The sequence below is a fragment of the Mustela nigripes genome, chromosome 13, assembly GCF_022355385.1.
Source record: "Mustela nigripes isolate SB6536 chromosome 13, MUSNIG.SB6536, whole genome shotgun sequence".
NCBI lineage: Eukaryota > Metazoa > Chordata > Mammalia > Carnivora > Mustelidae > Mustela > Mustela nigripes.
In genome coordinates, this window is record NC_081569.1 from 108,626,869 (window position 1) to 108,650,749 (window position 23,881).

General features: G+C 40.2%; 1 protein-coding gene and 1 long non-coding RNA gene across 3 annotated transcripts in view; one reads left to right on the forward strand and one right to left on the reverse strand.

The window, feature by feature from the left end:
- Positions 1–23,881, reverse strand: part of LOC132000015 (uncharacterized) — a 129,374-nt gene that overhangs the window by 87,027 nt on the left and 18,466 nt on the right. For both annotated transcript variants that reach the window (XR_009399153.1, XR_009399154.1), the window contains exon 2: positions 23,240–23,362. This is a non-coding gene — a long non-coding RNA (uncharacterized LOC132000015). The remainder of the gene's footprint in view (positions 1–23,239; positions 23,363–23,881) is intronic.
- RHOJ (ras homolog family member J) overlaps positions 1–23,881 on the forward strand; it is a 79,134-nt gene that overhangs the window by 686 nt on the left and 54,567 nt on the right. The window lies entirely within an intron of this gene.

Genomic DNA, 23,881 nt, shown 5'->3' on the forward strand with positions numbered 1-23,881 from the left:
GGCCACACCCCAGCTTTAGTTCTCAGGGCAGCCTTCTCGGGTGCAGGCCTGGCAGCCAGGTCACAGAGCAGAACACACACAGCCAAGGTCTCTGCTGGACGGTTAGGACAATTTGTCCGTCCATTGATATCCTCACATTTTTTCTTCCTTAAATCAAATGACTAACATGGGGAAATACCCTGAACTGCCCCTCCGGGCTTTGGGGACAGAGATCTCACTCAACGTTCTTGGGAAAATTCGTAACTTTTTATGGGAAGATCCTAAAATGTAGTGTAACTGCAACACAATTTTTTAAAAGCACCACTCACTACACAACTACTGAAAGAAAGATCTTTGCCGCTTTTCATCTATTTATCTCATGCCATTCATAAATGAAATATGGTAAGATCAACAAACGCTAGAACACTCATTTTTCTATAAAAATCAGTGGCTGTACTACTGTACTTTTATTTTCCTGGGGCTGTAGCTGGGGTGGGGGGAGTACTAAAGGTTTTAAGTATCTATTAGGCATCTTGAATTCAAAGATACATTTTTAATTAATGTGTTTTTTAAGTAAAAATAAAGATTAAAACAAAATTTGAATCATTTTAAAGTATATCCAGAAGAGGATTGAATTGGGTATAAAGTACTTTAAGGCATGACAGTTAAAATACAGTAGTCACAACTTATTCCTTTCAGTTACTTGTGTTTTTTGAGTGTTCTAAAGTTTGTAGGTGTACTTGTCAATGTTATAGTTTATCTCAATTTGTCCACTTTCTTTTAAGGATCTTATTTATTTGAGAGAGTGAGAGTGAAAGAGCACAAGCAGGGAGGGGGCAGAGGGAGAGGAACAGAGAGAGAGACAGACTCCCCACTGAGCAGGGAGCTGAGGGGTTTCTGGATCCCAGGACCCCAGGATCATGACCTCAGCCAAAGGCAGGTGTTTCGCCAACTGAGCCACCCAGGTGCCCCATCAATTTTTCCATTTTCATTCTTACTTTTTCTCTCAATTTCCAAAGCAAATCTTATTGTTCCTCAAAAACAAATTCATGAAATTCTTCAAGTTTATCGTAACCTAATTTTATAACTTTTTTTTAACAGAGTGATCAGCTTGGTGAGTTATCAGAAATTTGAGATTTCATAAGAGAAAATTTTCCCTTCTTTTACCTTGGCTTTGGGTCAGGTTCAGCAGAGGGGAAGTGGCCCACAGGAAACCTGTGTGAATGTTGGCTTTGCTATGTGGCCATTTGAAATCCTCCCTCTGTTAGGAAGTAGCTTCTTTTCCAGAGCAAAACAATCACCTAAGTCCCCTCCTTTTCCTATAGTTACATGTTTTATGACAATATTACATAGCAGATTGGGAGAGTACCACCATACCACAGTGAAAATAGTATGTACTTTCCAGGGCTTGTTTTTTTTTTTTTAATATTTGTAAAAACTAAGAGCAAATTTTAAGTCTGGCTCTAAACTTTTCTGAAAATATAATGACTGTGCCCAGAGAAGAACATTTAAATGAGAACAGAATAAAGAGAACAGAAAATTTTCACTCTGAGAGGAAAAAAAAAAACAAAAAAACTAATAAGATTAAGAGGTCTGGGAATTTAAGTTACTAAGATACTTGACATGGAAACATCTTAGCAAAAGTTATTTATTCTACACCCTCTTTCTGCCAGGAAAGGAAAACTGGCTGCTACCTAATTTCAAAAACCTTTAGATCAAAGGTGGGGCCCAAAATTTATTAAAGGGAGAAGCCTCAAGTGCTTTTGGAAATGATGTATCCTGATCCCCCCCTATTGGTTGAACCACTTATCAGCCTAGTATAAGAAAAAAAAGGATAAAACCATCCTCAGGGATTCAGTCAGCCTATAAAAAATATCTGAGATCAAACAAAGGCTGAACTACCACCTAGATTCCACTAGGATGGAGTTATCTTATATTTCAATTGTGTATATATTACTGCTATTTAAGAATCAAAGCACCTTAAAGATTTTGGCTACTCTATGGTTTTACCTCTCTTCCCTGATGCGGACAAGTATCCCATGTCCAGTCCCTGGGTCCTACTGGCACATTCTGAAATCACAAGCAGCAACTGAATTCCTGAGTCTTTAGGAAATTGCAGCCGAAGTCTACAAGAGACTATCCCTTGAGGATTTTTCCCGAACAGCTGCCCATCCCAGGAAAGTAGAGCTATAACAAAAATAAGGATGGAAGCATACTTGACATATTGCTCAAGATGGTGGGCTCTGAAGCCAGAGAGCTTAGTCCCAAAACTGGCACTGCCACCTCTGTGTGGCCTTGAATAAGTTACTTAATCTTTCTGTCCCTCAGTTATCACACACACAAAAAAAGAAGAAGAACAACAACAGAAGTATCAGGAGTGTTTGTAAGAACAAATAAATACATGTGAAGTCCTTAGAACAGTGCCTCACACATGGTCAGTATTAGGTACATAGCAGCTATTATTGTTAAGAATACGTTTTCTATGTTTGCACACAGTCATGAAAGGAAATTAAAATGTAATTAAAAGATAAAGACTACAGGGGTGCCTGAGTGGCTTAGCCAGTTAAGCGTCCAACTCTTAATTTTTGGATGAGGTCATGATCTCAGGGTTGTGAGATCAAGCACCACATCAGGCTCCACACTGCGCATGGAGCCTGCTTGAGATTCTCTCTCTCCCTCTTCCTCTGCCCCTCCTCCTCAAAATAAAAAGATAGAGACTACAACAAAGAAAAATACAATTCTAAGAATATCCTCCAAATGGAGTAGGAAGTGATGAAATGCATGTAATGCCCTTATAATATAGTAATCACGTGCATTGATAATTGACAAATATGCATGCAGTAATAGTAGAGGGATATTAAACTGGGAGGGGAAATATCGGTTTTGCAGGAGTGATTGTAAGAAAAATAAATAAGAATGAACTAGAAAAAATATTGAAATTTTATGAATCTTAGTTCTTTTGCTTCTGCCCAAAAGCACATCTCCTGCAGGCATCTTTCCTCCAGGCACCCTTCCCCTCCAAGCCCCCTTGACTCCATAAGGAGAGGTCCTTGCTTCATCTTCAACCCATCTCCAGAAATTTCTTTACATTTCTAGAAGATAGCTTCCTCCATGTAGAGCAATTTATTTGTTTTCTTGTTTTTCCCACTCCCACTGTGCTCTGAGCTCAGGGAGAAGGTTGTGTCTCGCCAAATCCCATGTCAGTTCTCAGCCCTCATCTTACTGGATGGCTTGGCGGCTTTTTTATGGCTTGTTACTGTTCCTTTGCGTGGTTTCTGGGATAACAGTTTCTCCTGGCTGTTTGCTGGCATATCTCTCTCCATATCCTCTGCTGCCTACTCTGTCTCTTCCCAACGAATATACATTGGTAAACCTCAGTGTGCATTCCCTCAGTTATCTTCTCAGTTTACACTCATACCCAAGTTGGTTGTGTTTAGTCTCATGGCTTTAATTATTATTTATATACACATTTATATCTCTGGTCCCAATACTCCCCCTGAGACCCAGCCTCATATATCCAACTGTCCATCTTAATATCTAATAGGCATCTCCAATTTAACCTGTTAAAACAAAATTCTTTAACTCCCCTACTCTAGTTCTCCCCTAGACTTCCCCATACAAGTACATGACAACCGTCTTGCACCCAGTTGCTTAGAACAAAAACTTCAGTATTATCTTTGACTCCTTTCTTCCTATGACAATACCCCCAGCCTCTCCATTCAAACCATTCATTATTATTCCTTCCTGCTACTGAGCAGTGCAACATTCAAAATACCCCTTCACTTCTCACCACCTACATTGCTTCACTCTTATCCAAATCACCACCCTGTCTCATCTAAACTACTGTAATCACTTCTCACTTCTCTGCTTCCAACTTTGCCCCTCTTTAGTCAGTTCTCCACACAGCTGGCGCAAGGGCTATTCACAGCCCAATTCCTCTAATCCCTTCATACTCAAACTCCATCATTCATCATGGTCTACAAGGCCCTCCATGACTTGGTCCCTGTCATCTTTCTAACTCCATCTCCTAACTCTCCTCTTCAGTTATTCTGCTCAAGCCATACCAGGCAACTTGGTATGCCTCACACACACTGATATCCCACTTTCCTTGAAGACTTCACACTGGTCCTTCCCCCAGCCTGACACTGTTCCCGCAGAGCCTCTTCAGCTTCAACTGACCACATTACTTAATACATCCACACGCAAGAACACCAACACACACACACTCTTTAACCACTTACCCTGCTACCCACCTGAAACATTTCACACTGCTGGCATTACACTTCTATTTATTTGCTTACCATTTTTATTCCACACTTGAATGTGAATTCCATGAGGACAAGGACTTTGTCTTGATCAATGCTCTATCTCCAGCTTTTAAAAAAGACTCCAACATACAGTAGACTCTCAATAGATAGTTATTGAAAAAATAAATTGGTATGTCTTAATCATCATTGTCCCTGTCCTGTGCTTAGGTAATTTCTAGTCCATTGAAATTGCTAAAAAAATGAACAAGCTACTGGTCCAATCTTTAGGAAGGAATATGTTTAGAATTAAATATATTGCATTTTGGAACTATTTTGTTCACAAATATTATTTTATCTCTAGTGGAATTGTAACAAAGCATTGCATTTTCTTGACCTAAGCAGCCAATGTCACATCTGTTGAATGAAAGTAACTCTGCAATACGTAAATTTCATTTGGAAACAGATGAGCTGCAAATTGCCCCATAAACATTATATTCAAAAGCCTACCAAAATTTTGAGAGGCCCCCTCAAAGACTTACAGCTCTTGTATACAGAGCATGCTTCAGAGTGACCCCAAGTTCAAACAAGGGCTAGGACTAGAAATTAGGGAGAGCAAGATGAAAGTAGGTAGGGCCACTCATCTTTCAACAAGGGAGCCTGAGAACCTTCACTGGGCCCTGCTTCCTGTTCCCTTCTTGGGTGACTCTGGATGCCCTGAGAACCTTTAGAGCTTTCACAACTTCCCATAAAACAATTACACGTCTTCTATCTTTATCTTATCTTGAACTTTGAGTTTTGTGACAGACCCCCCTGCTGATGAAATATTATCCAGTGATGTTCCACATCAGAATAGCACTTCCATTTTGTGTTTTGTTAGCTTGTGTGTCAAGTTAGATTATGTCCGTGGTTTGTATGTTCACGTACACAGGTAGATCAGATAAACCTGTTCGAGTAGCAACCTGTGCACGGTGTACCTCATTTACCACCTCCATCAGCCTCTGGCCTAGAACTGATTTTTTCTGCGGCTTTTTCTTCTATCACCACCCCTCGCAGAATTTGTCAAAAAACGATGTGTTTCAAAATCCATTTTTGAAGTCACTATTTGCAAATCCAGCCACCTATGCAGGAAATTCACACGATTCATGGAAAGGGGGGAGAAAATCTAGTTCTATCAGCTGAGTGAGATGTAAAAGGACGTCGTTTTCACAGAGAGCTGAAAGTCAAGTCTAACTTTTTCACCTAATGAAATGGTAACCTGTCCAAGGTAGACTTAATCACAACCTTAATGGCCAGAGCAGGAGGGGAAACTGTCCAACCACCAGGGAAGGGAAGGAGAGGGAATAACACAAAATAATACAAAGTGAATAAAACCAAGCCCAAGCCTATAAAGGTTTGTGACATAGTTCTACCCATTTGGGAATATTTACTCAGCAGTTTCTCTTTTGCTGTTCCTAAAGACAGCTGAAGAGTCTCTAGAGAATGGAAGAGATTCCTTTTCTGTAAGCCAAAAGGAAATCTGAAACAACTCTCATGGGTCTACGAACTAAATCACCAGATTTTAACCTTAGACGAAAATATAAAAGAAGTTTGTCTAAGAGGAGACAAGAACGGGCCAGTGGACTCACTCACTCTGTTCCTTCTAAATGCAATGATGCTCAAAAACACAAAATCTTGTAGGTATCCAACCCCCCCCCCCATATCTCCTTTTGAGGCGGTGTAATGTGTGGCTGATGCTTTTTATGGACGCTTGGAGGCCACACCAATGGTGCAGTGGCAGGAAATACATGGACGGTTCCTTCCACCCTGAGATGTTTCTGGAAGCAAGCACATTCATAGGCTTCAAGGGTATAAATTACACTCCCAAAGACAAAGCAAACTCTAGGGATGGTGAACTGTGAGCTGCAGCTCTTGGGAGTAAGAAAGGAGAATAGAAGAGGGATAAAGAAAATTAAATATCTGTGACCCAAAAACAACCATGCTCCCAGGACTAGAAACAGCATCTGCAGTTCCCAGCCATCCTGCACTCCAGTTTTAGCTGGCAGCAAACCAAGGAGCGAGACCAGTTCAGGCTTCAGTGGACAGGCTCCCTGTGACCAAGACTCTTAGTTCCACATGGCCTGACTCCCTTCACAGCCAGGCTAGGAAATCCTTAATAAATTTTACTACTGACCTGCCCAAGGAGGTTGGGCTTTTATTTCTGGAATAGCTTTTTCAAAATCTGCCATTTCTCCCTCTTAGTGTGAGACAAATAGCAAATTTGGCTCAGGGGTGGCCCAGCACATTGGACATTTATGTTTTGGGTACAGTTGGCTTGTTTTACTAAGGCAGCATGAAGATGGGCAAATGAATATAAGGCCCCTTGGGAAAGGACAGGTAACACAAACCAAGAGAAACAGTCTCCCTCATCAATCCTGAGCACAAGATTACAAGAGCCTATGAGGGAGACCCTACCCACTACAAAAATCCATGCTACCTGCTGGGTTAGTCAGCAGAATCCAAACAGTTAATTTTCCCAGGTGTAATGCACTCTGGATAAATTCCATCATGAATTCAATAGAGACCAACTGTGAGTCAGAGTGTGGCCTGGCATTGTTCCTAAAAGATCTGAAGTCCACCAGCTTCTTGATTGTGTCCAATTTTCATGAAACAAAAGGACCTGATTCATGTGTAGCCACCTGGTTTTGTCTCAGTTGTGAACAACAGCTCTTGTTTCTGGTGCTTTTCTCCTTACGGCCATGTATGATCCAACAAGCAGTGCAGTAGTGTTAATTATGAAACTCTAGTTTCACTAGTGTATGTATTAACAACAATGACAGTAGCTGTACCCTTCCAGAGTCTTCGCTATGGTTCAGGCACGTTTGAGGTATTTTCATACATCAATTCCCTGCTTCCTCACAAAGATCTTGCGGGTGTGTTCTTTTCCCAATTTTACTGATGAGGAAATAAAGGCACAAAGATATTAACGAATATGCCCAAGGTTGTTAAATGACTTGCAAAGGAGTAAATGGAGGCCAAGAAGCAGCAAACAAACAACATAAGCAGTCTAGAGTTTTATAGCTATTAACATTAATCAAAAAGCCACTGTTAGGGTATACTAACCTAACCTGAACATGTAAGGGATTAACAGCATGTCACAGTGTTTCTTGCTAATGTTATGGTCCTGGGCAAGGATTCAAGTCAATGGAGCAGCTTCCCTCCATTTAGTCATGTAGACAACCAGGCTCCTTCCATCTTGTGACCCGGCCATCCCCTGGGATCTCACAGTTATCTGCATCCAACCAGCCTAATGAGAAAGAGCACAGACCAATTCGAATGGAAAGTTTTATGGGCCATGCCTGGAAGTGACAGACATCATTTCCAGTCACACTCCAGACGACTTATAAATGAGTCCAAGGCCATGCCTCAGTCAAGAGAGGCTGGGACAGGAAGCCCACCCGTAAGCCTCACAGAGGGAAGAACAGATTTCAGTGGAGATCAGGCATCTCTGCTTCTATCAGGCTCTCCAGCCACTAAATATCCCTTACACTTTTTCCCCATGTGAAACCAACTTGCCCTTTCTCCCATTCTGTCACCACATCCAGTCAGAGTCCAGTGTTTACAGGTGATGCACAGCTCTTTCCATCTGATGGAGATGTGGCTCCTGGTGATCTGCTGGGATGGTCACCATCTGCCCCATTTACATAATTGCCCCTTAAACAATGGTAGAACAGGGATGGAATAACCAAAATACCCAAAACCCCTTCAGAAAAGGAAAGAATGGGGGGTACAGGGCAATAACAGAATCCTGATAGCAAACATTGGGAAGACCTTCTGGGCTGTCAATGGAAGAAGTTTCTTGAATTGATCCAGACGCTCTTCTCCAGAGGAGGAGAAATTCAGGCTTCCTTCAGTCTTGACTTTGCATCCATTAGTCTTGGCGTTTCCTGGCTCAGGTCTGGGAGCTTCTTGTTCATCCATTGCTCTCCATGACACACAACTCAAGTCTTGTTCATCCATTGCTCTCCATGACACACAACTCAAGTAGGTCTTTGGGAGCATGTTTTCCTTGGAGACTACACTTCCACAGCCTGCTTCTTGCTTTCTACAATTTAGGCTCAGTGTTATTTTGTACCTATAAGCATATTCAGTCCAAGTCTGGCATTTCTGTGGAAACACAAGCCTCAAAAACTTACCAGGTTTCTGGTAAATTCCATGGCCCAATAACCACATCCAAGACCAAAGTATGTCTCCCTTAGACATACTTCTTAAATATACTTTGTCTGCCTCCTTTACCCAATGTCTTTCTTTGCCCCTCAAATTAACAATAGCCACCAAGAGTCCATATGAACCAGTAGGCTTAGATGCAAGCGATCTTATCTTTGATACAGAACTGTCAGACACAGACACAGAACTGTCTCCTGCTTAAACAGAGAAGTGGACATTCATGGCTCCTTTTTTAATAGTATCCTCCATTTGTGGAATCCAAAAATAATCAGTTTTATAACTCTAAGTCCATCAATACCTGTGTTCTATCAATCTCTGCTTTAAAAAAATAACCAATTCAGCTTTTTTTTCTTAGAACACCTTGCTAAATACAATAAGTAACAATTAACATATAATAACATTCCAGTTTTCCCTAGGCTTTCCTTTGAGTGCTATGGACATTATAGGAACTCAGTTTACCTTCCAGGTTTCACAGGTAACAGTTTTGCAAAACTCCAGTCTTGCCACAGGAAAGCATAAATCTTGATCTTTCCAGACTGTTCTGTTTTTTTACCACTTGCCACTGAACAGCTAAATCAACAGCAGTTTTGTTTTTGCTTTTTGTTTTTTTAGGTTCTTATAATGACAACACACTCAATAGACTAGGAGGCTGTAACAAATAGACTCAAGGATGTAATGATTCAAACTATCAGAATTCTATTTCTTGTTCATATAAAAGGCTAAGCAAATGTTTGTGTTAATGAGATGGTTCTGCTCCATGTGGCCATTCAAGGATTGACTTTTTTCCACCTTGTGATTCTGCTCTTTACGTGGGGCTTCATAGGGCCATGTATTGAGACAGTGGAAGGTAAAATAGGGAGGAATTAAGAAAAGGAGCCACGGGGTGGGCCAGAGCCACAAGTGATGTGGATCACTTCTGTTCACACTTCATTATAGCAAAGTTAGACCTCAGGCCACACATAATGGTGAGTCTAGCTTTATGCCCAAATAAAAGGTGAACAGATTTTAATGGACTCTAGTAATCTTTACTATAATCACTAAGTTGAAATTTCTTATACCAAATACAGTAGACCCACATAAATGATACTAACTGCCCTAAACACCATATTAAATGAGGTATCTATTCTGCTATAAATGACATACCTCTATTTCCCAAACTTGCCTGCTCATAAGAAAAGCCTACTTGTTGAAAATGCATATTTTTTAGTCCACACCATAGCCTTAGTCTACTATATCAAAGCCACTGAGATAAAGAGCAAGAAATCTAAATTTCAACAAGCATCCTAAGAGTTTCTTATTAGATGGAACCCATGAAACAGCCATTTTACAGTTCAAAATCTTTTGGATATCATAAGGTCATATAGTTCAATCTAAAGTAATTTAGCAAGTTCAGAAAACCTTTCTTTATACTATAAGGTGCCTAAAAATCAAGTCAAGAGGGATTGTTCTATGATAAAACATCAACTAGTAAAAAGCAACTTTAAAAATACATATCCACATATATGATTTCTTGACTTGGGAGTTTTTGACAAGGAAAGTTGTGTAAAACAGAAAAGGCCTTTAGAACTTCTCAGAAACAACTAGCAAATTCCTAATTGAGGACCAGAGTGCTCTCATCAAAGATCTGCTGTCAAGGCTGGGCGTAGAGAGATCCTGGAAGAAAGAGAATGCACAAGGCTGAGACTCAAAGTGTTGAGAGAGGGCTGGGGCAGGGAGAGCAGGGAAGCCTCAGAGCTCAGAACAGAGAGGAGCAGGAAGTGAAAGATAGCAGAAAGGAGGCTAACTAAGCAAATTAGGGTGCCCCAAACACCAGTTGCTGGGAGAAAAGCCTTGACCGTGACTGACAAAAGCCCACACCTGAATCTCTCTGTTCACGGAGCCTGCTTTCTGGAAAACAAGCATTGGCCTGACCGGGAGACCTTCACTGAGAGAAACTGGAGAATGCCTCCTCTCAGGGGAAGAAGCAAAGGAGTCTCAAAAAACAGGAAGGAGCTGGGGACCCTTGGGATGGTTTTGGTGTAGCTCTGGATGTCTTGGATGCTCTGTACTGTTCCACATCCACCCAGTCCTACGATTACGAAATGAACATAAACATCTGTTTCCCCTCAGCCAATCCTTCTGTTCTTCACACTGTGACCTACATCTGGGAGAAACAAAGATCGTAAACCTCTTAAAATGCAGTTACTGAGCATCCTGAAAGGCTTCTCCTTGGGCTAGAATCTTGTTCCTGAAAGACAGAGCACGTCAGTTCTGGGGGAGGCAGAAATCTCAGAACTGGGACTCAGGTACCCTTACGGGGCCAACCGGTTGACAAACAGTCCTGCTATTGGGGACTGAGCCTTCCTTTGGAGTTTCTCCAGCTGTTTAATACAGATTAGCAAATCAAGCCTCAGAATGTGATTCTGCTTGCCAACAGGGGAGAAACAATGTTCTGTGTGGCCTGAGCAGAACATAACATAGTGAACAAAATTGCTTCCTGATCCTTTTGCAGGAATACCTACAGCTGATTAGTAAAAATAACAATTTGCAGGGCACCTGAGTGGCTCAGTTATCTAAGTCTCTGACTCTTCGATCTCAGCTCAGGTCTTGATCTAAGAGTTGTAAGTTCAAGCCCCATGTTTAAAAAAATAATAATAATCAGGGACACCTAGGTGGCTCAGTTGGTTAAGCAGCTGCCTTCGGCCTGGGTCATGATCTCAGGGTTCTGGGATCAAGTCCCGCATCGGGCTCCTTGCTCTGCAGGGAGGCTGCTTCTCTCTCTGCCTCTGCCTGCTTGTGCTCTTTCTCTCTCTCTCTCTCTTTCTCTCTCTCTTTCTCCCTGACAAATAAATAAAATCTGTTTAAAAAAGTAATCATAATTCATTAATACTATTTAGCTAAATATTTAATATGTGTCAATCCCTGTGTTGCTTTTGCTTACTTCTTTGAGCCCCATAATTTCTCTAGGTGGTAAGTATCTTCACTTCATGGATGAGCAAACTGAAACTCAGAGAAGTCACCTGTCCAACATCACAAGGCTGGGAAGTGGCAGAAAAGATTCAAATCTATCAGTTCAAATGTTATCTCGTCAGTGAGGCCAGACCACTCAGATTAAATAAGGCTTCCTTTCAAGACCTATTTATTTCCTCTGTAATTACTGTCTTATTTGTTTATTTAATTGTCCATTTCTTACTTCCCTCGAGAATGTACACTTCACAAAGACAAGCTTCTTTCTGTCTTGTTTTCTCTTATGCTCCAATGGGGATAAGCCTATGCTACAACAGACACTCAGAAATGTCGGATGAATGAATGAATGAACGAACGAGACTGGAGAGTCTCACAGCCTTAACCACTGCACTTACACTGAAGTTAGCATTCTATGTGAATAGTCAGGATGATTTCCTATGTTGAAATCTGATCCTCCCACATCTCAAAAGGATATCCCCTAAGCATCATAAACACACATTCAGAAATACAGTACTGGCTTGGTTTAGAACTTGCAAAACAATTTCATTTTTCTAGGGAAAAAATTCCAAAATATTTTGTTCTAGTCAAATTTCAAACTTATGAGTTCTAAGTGATTTAATCAGGCAGAAGTTGTTTTCCTAATTATATAAAGGAGTTCTGTTTTATCTGTTTTTCAGATGTTATAGAGACAAAAAGAAAAGCTTAATTCCTTAAAGTATGTGCCATATAAGTTTTCTTTCAGATAGTGAGATTAATTATGAGGAAAAACAGTAAGTTAATAATCATCTTAATATATAACAGGTGTAAAACTCCTAGGAATTATGAATGATATTTATAAAACACAAGCATTCATTAGCTAGAAAATGTGCTAATTTTCAGCTGGCATGCTTATAAGAAATGCAGTGAACATGTGCATAAATATTAATAATGAGGCGCTTTATACTTGCTAAAGTAAGAGATATGAGAGGAAAACTGGCTTCTCTTTCTCTTTCTCTCAAGACTCCTTTCTGCTTGTGTTGGATAAGCTTGCATTAGGAGCCCTAAATGCTTATTCCCTCAACTAAAATGAATTTCGCATAACATTTGTTATAGTTCAAGCTGGTAGATAAAAGCCTTAAGAATTTTCTATAGTAGGGGTGCCTGGGTGGCTCAGTCATTAAGCATCTGCCTTCAGATCAGGTCATGATCCCTGGGTCCTGGATCAAGCCCCACATCGGGAACCCTGCTCAGCAGGGGCTGGGGTGGGTAAGAGAAACCTGCTTCTCCCGCTCCTTATACCCCTCTCTCTGCTGTGTGCCTGTGGTGAGCTCTCTCTCTGTCAAATAAATAATCTTTTTTTTTTTTAAAGAATTTTCTATAGTAGACATAGTTTTAGCCAAACTTTTCAAAAGAGAGAATGAATATTAAACCTTAAGTGTCAATATTAGGCACAAACTTTGCTGTAGTGGTTTTATTCCATTCATTCTACTCATTTACCCTCTTGCTAATTCTCCATACTAAGTCCTTCCTTTTAGATAAATGGAACTCATCAGGCAGAAGTTCCAAGCTAACTCCTCTCACTTGAGCTCAGCAAAAATGCAGAACTCATTATCACCCTCAGAATGATGACTCTTTTTTTTTTTTTTTGAGGATTTTATTTATTTTATTTTATTTATTTATTTGACTCAGGGAGACACAGCTAGTGAGGGAACACAAGCAGGGGGAGCGGGAGAGGGAGTAGCAGGCTTCCCACCACGTAGAAAGCCCAATGTGGGGCTTGATCCCAGAATCCTGGCATCATGACCCAAGCCTGAGCCACCCAGGTGTGCCCAGAATGATGAACCTTAATGTATTTGAAGACAGAAAATTTCCTCCTTGTCTTCAGACAATACACCCCGATCCTTCCAGCTCCCTTCATAGATATCTGTCCCTGTATTTCCCCATTTTTTCATGGGTGGCTTCTCAAAAATTCAGTTTCCGTCAATCATGAACAGCTTACTGTTCAAACCCATAGCTGGCACACAGCGTTTGTAAAGGTTCGGTAGGAATGGGCATTTCGTCAAAATGGTTAGGTACAATCATTAACAGGATGTAAAAATCTGAACAAAATAATATTTTCAAGCACTTCTGTCTTTTGTTTTCTTTTTTGCTTGTTATTTAAGTTAAGTCAGTCTGACTGGTGTACAGGACTGAAGTTGCCAATAGAAGAGTAACCACATTTCTCCCCCAGCATTTTACTGTTCCCTATTAAGTTGTTCCCAGGTTTATCCACATTACAAGATCATGTTAAGGCTTTCAAAACATGGAATTTCTTCAAACCACAGAATAAATCTTGGGTCCATAGGTTGACACATTTTTTGGTATTCTAGGAAACATCTTGGTCCCTGTGGTTACCACAGATCACTGTGTTTTATAATACTGAATATCCAATCATTGTAACAGATAGGCTTGTCTGACTAGGATTTAGTATGCAGTAGACTACAAATCATCCTGAATGACTTTAATGCTTCATTCACTTTCTACCCATTAAAATATTAAAAGTTTATTTAGCCATGGGCGCGTGGGTGGCTCAGTGGGTTAAAGCCTCTGCCTTCAGCTCAGGTCATGATCTCAGGGACCTGGGATCGAGCCCCGCATCGGGCTCTCTGCTCACTGGGGAGCCTGCTTCCTCCCCAATCTCTCTCTCTCTCTGTCTGCCTCTCTGCCTGCTTCTGATCTCTCTCTGTCAAATAAATAAATAAAATCTTTAAAAAAAAAAAAGTTTATTTAGCCAGATATCCTTTGCTAACCCCACCAATTACCACAGATTGAATTCACATCAGTTTCTCAAGAGACATCTTGTTCCAGGGTAGTCTAGAACTCAGATTTTTCTGGATACAAGAATAATCTTGGGCTCCAACCTATAAGAATTCTAGAGTATCTACAAGATCATGAGTTATAATTCTAGAGTATCTACAAGATCATGGACCCTACTACATCATCAACTAACCTTAAGTATAGTAATTTACACAGTAAAAGAAATTACTTCACAGCACACCTAGTTTGATACATGGGTCCTCAAATGATTTCCAAACTTTGAAGTTACACCTTATAGTGACGGGGAAGCAGCGGAAGGGGGTCAGGAATATAGATGAACAGAACTTTCAAAGCATCCACAGAAGATTCAGGAAAACACGTTTTATTTGCCTTCAATGTCACAAGGAGCTAGGAAACCCACACACACAGATGTCCTTTCTGATTATGTCACTGCCTCAGCCTCCCCATCTTTCACCACCTCGTGAACAACTGAGAAGCCTGTTCCCTGTGATGTGAGGAAAATAGTTTCTATTCAACTGACAGAGACAGAGACAGAGACACTTACCTCTGATTTTATAGCCAATGGTTATTCCCACAAACCCTGCAATTAACTCAGAGCCCAGAGAAAAAGCACCAAGAAAAGCATTTTAAGGGTTTTAAGGGTGAGAAGGATCAGCTCACAGAATGATCTATTTGTCCATTAAAAGTTGTTGCCATTTTTTCTATTTGTTTGTAAATGGACACCAACAACCTTTAAACAAAGTATCTAAAAATGGAGACTTCAGAGGATTTAATGCACATTTTTTTTTCTTTTCATGGTTCTTAAAAATCAATAATCTGCCATCAAAAGATATATGGCATACTCAAGAAAGAGCTTCATAAAGACTGTTTTTGTTCTTACTTAGTCTTTCCATGTTCTCCTACTTCTTTTTCTTAAAGGATCCCAAACTTTCTGCAGTGTAGGCATTAAGAGTTTCCCTCCTCCTCTGCCGTACCTTCATCTAGTGAATTCTACATGAAAGGGATGTACATCTTTCAAGAGAAAGGCTACGCGATATATTAACTTGACGAGCAGCCTCTGATCGGCCACATTTCATGCTAATATTATTTAAATTTTGTCCTTTATTAAGGAAAAAAATACTTGAGAAATATTTTAATGGTATATGTGAGAATCATAGAAATTCAGTTATGGAAATGATACTGTGATGTAAAAGAAGTCAAGAAGCACTGCGTATCTCTGGCTGTGGTAAGTTAATCAGCAATTCAGAAGGAATAATGCAAGTTTGCCCCCGAGCAATGTCTATCCAATATACAGAAGGAGAAAAACTGAGTAAAACTTTTCTCCATAATTCTTCAAGGACAGGGCTTTTTTAGCCCCAAACTCCCCAGTCTTTTTCTACTAAGATCCACTAGGATCCTTTCCTCAGTACACAGGGTGATCCTCCTCTATTACTCCCCAAACTTTGGCTCTTTTCTCACTTTTTTAGAGGGGTCCTGGGAGAGGGGCATAAGGAGAGGGAGGGAGAGAATCTTAAGCAGGCTCCACACCCAGCGCAGAGCCCAACACAGGCCTGATCTCATGACCCTGAGATTATGACCTGAGTTCACTGAAATCAAGACCTAGACGCCAGCCGGTAGAGACCTCCAGGCACCCCATCTGCGCTTTCCTCGTTTCAACATTAAGTCTCAGATACGCAAAGTTCCTGGTGTTTTAAGGATGAAGACAAGCCCAGGAATGCCTGGTCCCTAGAATCGCTGACTGGGTAACCCCATCTCCCTCCCCAGGGATGGTGCTCTATTGAAAGCAGGGGATGCCTGGAGTTTTGCTCTATTAAGTCAGAGCAGCCGCGTCACGTGTGAGCCACAGTTCTTAGAAAACATCCCAGTGTTGTCCGAACTACAGAAGACTGCCAAACTCCTTCCTCCTTCACGCACACTGTTGCTCAATGACCCAAGACACAGAAATTCAAAGGCAGAATTGGAATTTTTTATTAAAGAATCTGGTATTACACCTATCTCTAATATCTTTATTGTCATGCTCGGTCCCTTGAGGGAATAAAAACCCCCAAGCTTTGCTCTTCCTTCTCTGCTCTTTGTTTGTAGTATGAATACCCCCCTTAAAATAACTGCTTTTCTCCCTTCTGCCAGGCTGGACCTCTTACTAAGCCAAAAGGCTCTTTCCCCCATCATACATGGGCTTAGAGTAGGCACTGAATTATAAATGCTGACTGTATTTCCAACACCAAAGAAAGGATGTGGCACTTTTTCTGGGGTCAGGAACACAATGGGTGTCCTGGTGATGAAAAGTGCGTCATACATCATCATAGACACCAAAGATGACTGTTTTAAACCATAAAATGAGGGATTTAGACTAGAAAGGTTTAAAAATGACATTGCTGTGCCATTTCCAAAGTGGTTTTAGCATCTCCCCCTTCAAAGAATCTGAGACAATTTCAGTGCGAATGGACCTACTTCAAAATGGGAGCAGCCCTGTATTGTGTTGGGTCTGAATGCAAGAGAACAAAGTCAAGGAACACCACATCAAAATGGGTTTTGTTTCTTGCTCTCCTCACCTCTGTGTATCTGGAGAACAAAAAGGAGCTAAGGAGGAGAGAAGGAAGGACACAGAGGGACCCCTAATGCTCTAAACTCACTTATCATTGTTGATGACAAGTACCAAGAATGAGTAATAGTAGAATTTGGGGCTTGTGGGCAGATGAATGGACCTTAAGGTTGTTACTCATGGAATTCAAAGCTGAAAGCCGCTTGTGAAGATGTTGGGGTCACTTCCTCCAAGTGTTACCCACACTGCTATGTATAGTGTAAAAGGAGGGAATTACGCTCAACCGTAGAGACTACTGGTAGAGTAGGACCTATTAGTCTAAGAAAGAGCCCCTGTGGCTCTGCCTGTCTGTCTCTAGGTCCCCAGGCGTGTCTCTGCAATGAACTCCCAGCATTGACAGAAGTTCTTCCTTTGAGTTACGGATTTTTTTTTTTTTTTTGGTCTCATTTTCATCCATGCTCTATATTTATGCATGACGTTTTTATCAGTTGGCCTACTCTACCATCATCTTAGGTCATCCACAGAGGTGCACAGGAGAGGGAGCACATTTAGTGAATTGATTATTGCTCAAAGGCCTCATTCTGTCATCCACAAGTCCGTGTTTTCCTCACTGGGAGGTTACTATCTGCAGAGTTTCATGAGAAAGTTGTGAAGTAGTCAGAAACTAACTTTCATACCAATTTTATCAGCTCAAGGCTGGAAGCAACGTTTTAAATACGAGCATTCCGCCCTTGAATTTCATGGACATCTCTGGAAGACTGAAATACAAGTACACTCCAACTCAGTGTTGATACCGAATGTGTGTATCTGTGTGTGTGTGTGTGTGTGTGTGTGTGTGTGTGTGTGTGATAGAGACAAACAGAAACAAAGATAGAGAAGCCCTAACTCTCTTGGTAGAAAAAAGAAAGAAGGAAATATATGAACATATTCTTCAGGTACCCATTACACAGCTCTGCTTTTCCAGATTGGGTTTCAATCTTGTCTCTATAAGATAACTTCAACATGTCTGTTTTTAAAAGATGGTATTAGGGGCACCTAGATGGCTCAGATATTTAAGCATCTGCCTTTGTCTCAGGTCATGATCCCAGAGCCCTGGGACTGAGCCACATATCGGGCTCCCTCTCTCTCCCTCTGCCTGCCACTCTCCCTGCTTTCTCTCACTCTCTCTCTCTGTCAAATAAATAAATAAAATCTTAAACAGAAGAAGAAAAGATGGTATTATCCTTAAAAGCTCCTTAGCAATGTCTATAGTCGCCTTTCATCATACAATTTCACTCCACCATGAGAGCCTCTAAAAATATCTTGAGTAAATTTATTACCACCATAACTCTCTCTAACATGTAATATTGCACTGAAACCAGATATCCATGAAGTAACCTGTCTTCTTGATAACACAGTGTAGTAGGGGTCCCCAAGCAACTAATCTATATTAACTAAACATTCCCAAGAAATCACAAATTGTATAATGTCCATGAAAGCATTTTGTATGCTGGAAAATACTATCAAATGTTATTATTTTCTACTAGCAATAAATCACTTTATTTATTAAATGCTCCGCAAGTGTAGAATGACATAAGATATAATTAGCCAGAAAGTACACTGAAAGCATAAAAGCACATACATCCTCTTTCTCCAGGACTGCATCTCTAAGAACGCATTTAATCCTGATTTGTCCCTTCACACATTTGTTCACAATGTGGATGTGTGAATGCCCATAAGAGGGCTCAGAACCGGTGGTATTGCTTCCTATACTGTAACTTGTACATACAGCCTGCATGTTACCCTTAGGGGTAGAAAAGCCTCAGAACTGTGGGCATTATCAGGCGCCTGGGTGGCTCAGTGGGTTAGGCCTCTGCCTTCAGCTCAGGTCGTGATCTCAGGGTCCTGGGATCGAGTCCCGCATTGGGCTCTCTGCTCGGTGGGGAGCCTGCTTCCTCCTCTCTCTGCCTTCCTCTCTGCCTACTTGTGATCTCTCTGTGTCAAATAAATAATTATATAAATAAAAAAGAACTGTGGGCATTATCTCAGCAGCAGGTGTAAGGTGGGGCTGGGAGAGGGTCTCCATGGCCTAGATCACCCAGCTCCGGCACCAGAAGAATCGTTTCTAATCGAATGTAAATCCATTTTTACGGCCTTAAAAAGACTCACACTAAGAACATTTGGATATTAAAACACTCTATTCTATAGACATAATTGTAATTGTACTATTTACTGTTGATAATTTACCTTGAAAAATCTATTGCCTAGTGAAAAATCCAGACCTACTCTACCAAAATCGCAGAATAGTTAATAAGTGCAATTAGTCCCTACTCAGATGGTTCCAAAAGTTAGCTGTTTGGAAAACTGCATTTGTCTCCTTCTTGATTTCCCTAGCGTTCTCTGACTCCTAAAGACGATTTTGCAAATTTCCTTTTCCCGTACCTCCACCCTGGAGGCCTCTTGCTAACTCTCAGACTTGTTCTTCAGACCCTCACAATTTGGGAAGTGATTGAGGTTAATCTTCAAGGAAAAGCATTTTCCCCAATTGCACCCAACTGTCACTTAAACAATCCTTATCAGTTAAACATCTATAATTTATACATTTTATACATCTATAATTTATACATTTTATACATTTTTAAGATACAATTGGGAGTTGATATAAATTGGAGCAATATAAATTGCCTCAAGCTTTCCACCAGAGAGCTGTATTTGCTAGCAAAGAAAAAAAGATTAAAAAAGTAACTTAAGATAATCTCATCCATATTTTCATAAACAATGAAACCTTTCACTTCTTAATTTCAACTCTAAAATGCCTATTGAGAGCTTGTGAAAATCAATTTAATACTTGTATATTTACTTCTGTAAAAATTTTCTGTTTCCCTATTGGGGCTTCTGATATGACCATGATTTCAGTTTTCTCTTCTTCCTGAAACTCATCCAAAAGAAAAATGGAAAACAAAAACATAAGCTGTTTCCAGTAAAAATTGGACATAAATTCCAAAATACTTTTAAAAGGATGACCAGGACGACAGAACTCACTGAAGAAACAAAGGAAGGAAGTAGAAACAAACTGAGGAGACACCGTCCAGTGGTAACAAGTCCCAAAACTGCAAACAAAAATATGCTTTTTAAGCTTTTTAAGTAGGGGGACCCCTACTACACTGTGTTAAGGATAAAAAAAGAAAAAACTACATCCCATGTATGTAAAGAAGTGCAAAAAAGAGAGTAATCAGGGGGTTTTACAAGCCTCCATAGATGTGGTTCAGATCCCAGAAGCTAAGGATCTCATGAAGAATCATACAGATAAAGACATGTTCAAGAGAGATTTATTCCAAGTATTTAAGGATAGTTCAAAATTAGAAAGTCTATTCATAAAATTCATCAGGGACACTGAGTGACCTAGTCAGTTAAACATCTGCCTTCGGCTCAGGTCATGATCCCAGGATCTTGGGACTAAGTCCTGCACCAGGCTCCTTGCTCAGTGAGGAGCCTGCTTCTCCCTCTGCCTGCCGCTCCCCACTTGTGTGCGCGCGCTCTCTCTCCCCCCCACCCCCGACATATAAATAAATTAAATCTTAAAAAAAAAAACATAAAATTCATCACATCAATAGGTCTAGGGAGAAAAATAGTATGGTCATCTTCATGGAGATTGACAAAGTATTATAAAAATTAATAACAAAAATTGATTTAATAACAACAGCAAAATAGGGAATTGATGGTATGATAACCTCTAAAGATAACCATTGTCAATTCCTCCCCTTCTTCTATAAATATGTCCCTCTACCATCATGAGGCAGAGTGTGTGGCACAGAGAAGTTGACCAGTTCCATAATCCAGTGAACCCAACCATCTTGCTGGGTGACAGTAACAGCTAGTCAAATCAAAATTACTTTCTTAAGGCGTACCTGGGTGGCTCAGTCAGTTGAGTGTTCGACTCTTGATTTCAGCTCAGGTCATGATCTCAGCATCTTAGGATCAGGTCCCAAGTTGGGCTCCATGCTCAGCACAGAGTTTACTGAAGATTCTCTCTCTCTCCCACTGCCCTGTCCCCGACTCATGCACTCTCTCTCAAAATAAAATTTAAAAATAAAATATTTTTTTAAAAATTACTTTCTTTATAACATGATACGCTCGAACTATCTTCTCTTTGGTTATGTGGGCAAAGAACTAGCTATGCTTCTGCAAAATGTAACCATATCATTATGTTGCATAGCCATGTTAGGAATGGATGCATATACATATAGAATGGACAAGCAGATGTGTTTTCAGGATGCCTGGCTGGCTCCAACAGTGGAGCATGCAACTCAATCTCAGGGTTGTGCCCCACCTTGGGTGTAGAGGTTACTTAAAAATAAGTTCTTTTAGGGACACCTGGGTGGCTTGGTCGGTTGAGCCACTGCCTTTGGCTCGGGGTCATGATCCCAGGGTCCTGGAATTGAGTCCCGCATCAGGATCCTTGCTGGGCGGGGAGCCTGCTTCTCTCTAAGCCTCTGCCTGCCACTCTGCCTGCTTGTGCACTCGCTCGCGCACTCTCTCTCTCTGACAAATAAATAAATAAAGTCCTTTTAAAAAATAAATAAAAATTTAAAAAATAAATCAATTCTCTTAAAAACAAAAGAAGATGTGCTCTCGATCAAACGTACCTAAATTAGACACACAGTTCTATCATTCTGTGGTCATTTTGGTTTTGGCCAAGTTATTTATAATCTATAGTGTCTTTATATGTCAAACAAAGATATAATGGGACTTACTTCATCTAGGACATATGAAGATTAACTGAGCCAATGTGTCAGTATATTTATCAGTGGTGAATAAATGCTATTGTTGTTTTTGCTGATGTGGGAGAGATATGTGTCCCAATTTCTTTGTCTGTCCATAACAGCTGACCTCACAGACTGTATTTTCCCTGACTATGGTCAGTTTCCAACATTTAGGAAAGAGTAAATAACACAAAGTCTCCATAGACTAACTCAATATACTCTGATTTGTTCACAAGACATTGAAATAAGGACAGGATTTATGAAGTCACATATATGAAGATCTCTTTATAAAGAGAACAGACTCATGGTCCTTGAGTGCCTAGGATACTGTGATGCCTGAGGCAGTGGGTCCCATGAAACAACTTGCTGGGGTCCTTCCAAAAACTGCATTTTATTTTCCTTGGTAAATCCTCCCCCATACTGTGGTCTCATCAAATCATCTTCAACTAGAGAATCGTTAAGTGACAACCTCAAGTAAATTCCTACATTCTGCAGCATTCACACATACCTTCCTCCCTTCTGATACCTGAAAAGGTTAATTTTCACAATGCTTGTTAAATTTAAACTCAAGATGGGAAAAGCCATCTCACCTTTCCAAAACTAAACTTGGCTGATATAATAATCTCAAGGGAGATTTAGACAACAGCACAAGGGAGAAATGTAAATTAGGGTACTGGGGAGTAGGAAAGAAAGAAAATAAAGACAAGCTATTTCTCAGAACCACTTCACTCAAGGAGGTTTGCTAGAATATAGAGCTGACAGCTGATGCATAGTTGACCCCCATGGGGTCTTCATGGCACAGCCCACATCCAAACAATAAACCAGAGTTGGTTTAATGTTGAATCATATTATCATGTTTCTCACAAAACACTGAGAAGAAATAATAAATAAAATGTGATTTCTGTAATCATAAGCATTATATAAATACCTGTATTTTTCAAGTAGGGGGTCTTATTCATTTGGCTGAGTGATTAAACAGGAACCACCCTGACCCACTTTCACAATGGAGCTTTCTCCCAACGCCATCTAAGGATGGGGAAATTGGGAGATTCTTAGTCCTACCATCTCTTAAGAAAGACATATTTTTATGTGTGTTTTCTTTTTTCTTGTTTGTTGCAATATTTATACCATAGTCCTCTATTGAAGTTTTATGCTTCTGTGATACACTATGCCCATTGTGCTTATTTTTAAAAATTTAGATAGTATATTTGGTTGCTATTATTTTCTTTTTTAATTGAAGTATAGCCAACATAGAATATCACATTACTGTCAGGAGTACACCATAATGATCTGAGAAATCCATATAGTATGTCGTGCCCACCACAAGCATAGCTACCGTCTGTCACCATACACTATTACACACCTTTAACTATATTCCTTATGCTGTACCTTTTATCCCTGTGACCTATTCATTCCATATCTAGAAGCCTGTACCTCCCACTTTTTGTTTGTTCATTTGTTTTGTTTATTAGATTCCACATATAAGTGAAATCATATTACACTTGTCTTTCTCTGTTTGACTTATTTCACCAAGTATAATACCCTCTAAATCCATCCATGTTGTCACAAATGGCAAGATACTATTTGTTATGACTGAGTAATATTCATTTTGTGTGTGTGTGTGTGTGTGTGTATGCTACAACCTCTTTATTCATTCCTCTAATGTGTTTTCCTAAAGCTTCAAAACGTGAGGCCAGTAGCCAAAGGACAGGTGAGCTATTCCAAGTCGAGGAAAATGTAAAGATCATGAAAAGTGGCATATAAAAAAGGAATGAAAAATTTACCTGGAGATTTTAAAAAACAGGGTGCTTCATCTTCTCCAACAGTGATTGAGAGCATGGCTTTGGAGCTCATACAAAGTGAAATACAAAATAGGTAACCTCTTGCCCAATCCTTAATTTCTTCCCCTGTAAAAAAGTGAAATACTACTTCATAAATATGTTGTAAGGAATAGATGAGCTACGTACATAAAGCATCTAACAAGTGTTTAATGCATGGAAATATTATTATGTATTTTAATGACAATTTAGAAGTAGCATCATTACTGAAAAAAAATTTTTTTTTTTGTCTCTCTCTGGCCTCTTACAGAGCTCTGAACAACTATCTCTTGTCTGGACTATACAGTCTGAACTCAGATTCTCAAAGGATTTCTCTATTTCTTATTCCCCTCCCAATTCCCTGGCTCTAATGGTGAGCAAAACTGAAAGTCATAGCCAATCACAAAACATACTGTAGGACTTTGTTTTACAGAGTGCCCAGCGAAGGCACTCCACAGGGACAGAAAGTAAATTAGTGGTTTCCAGGGACTGAAGAAATGAGTGAATGGGGAGTGACTGCTAACGGATACAAGGTTTCTTTCGGGAGTGATGAAAATCATTCAAATTGATTGTGGTGATAGCTGCACAACTGTGATTATACTAAAAAAC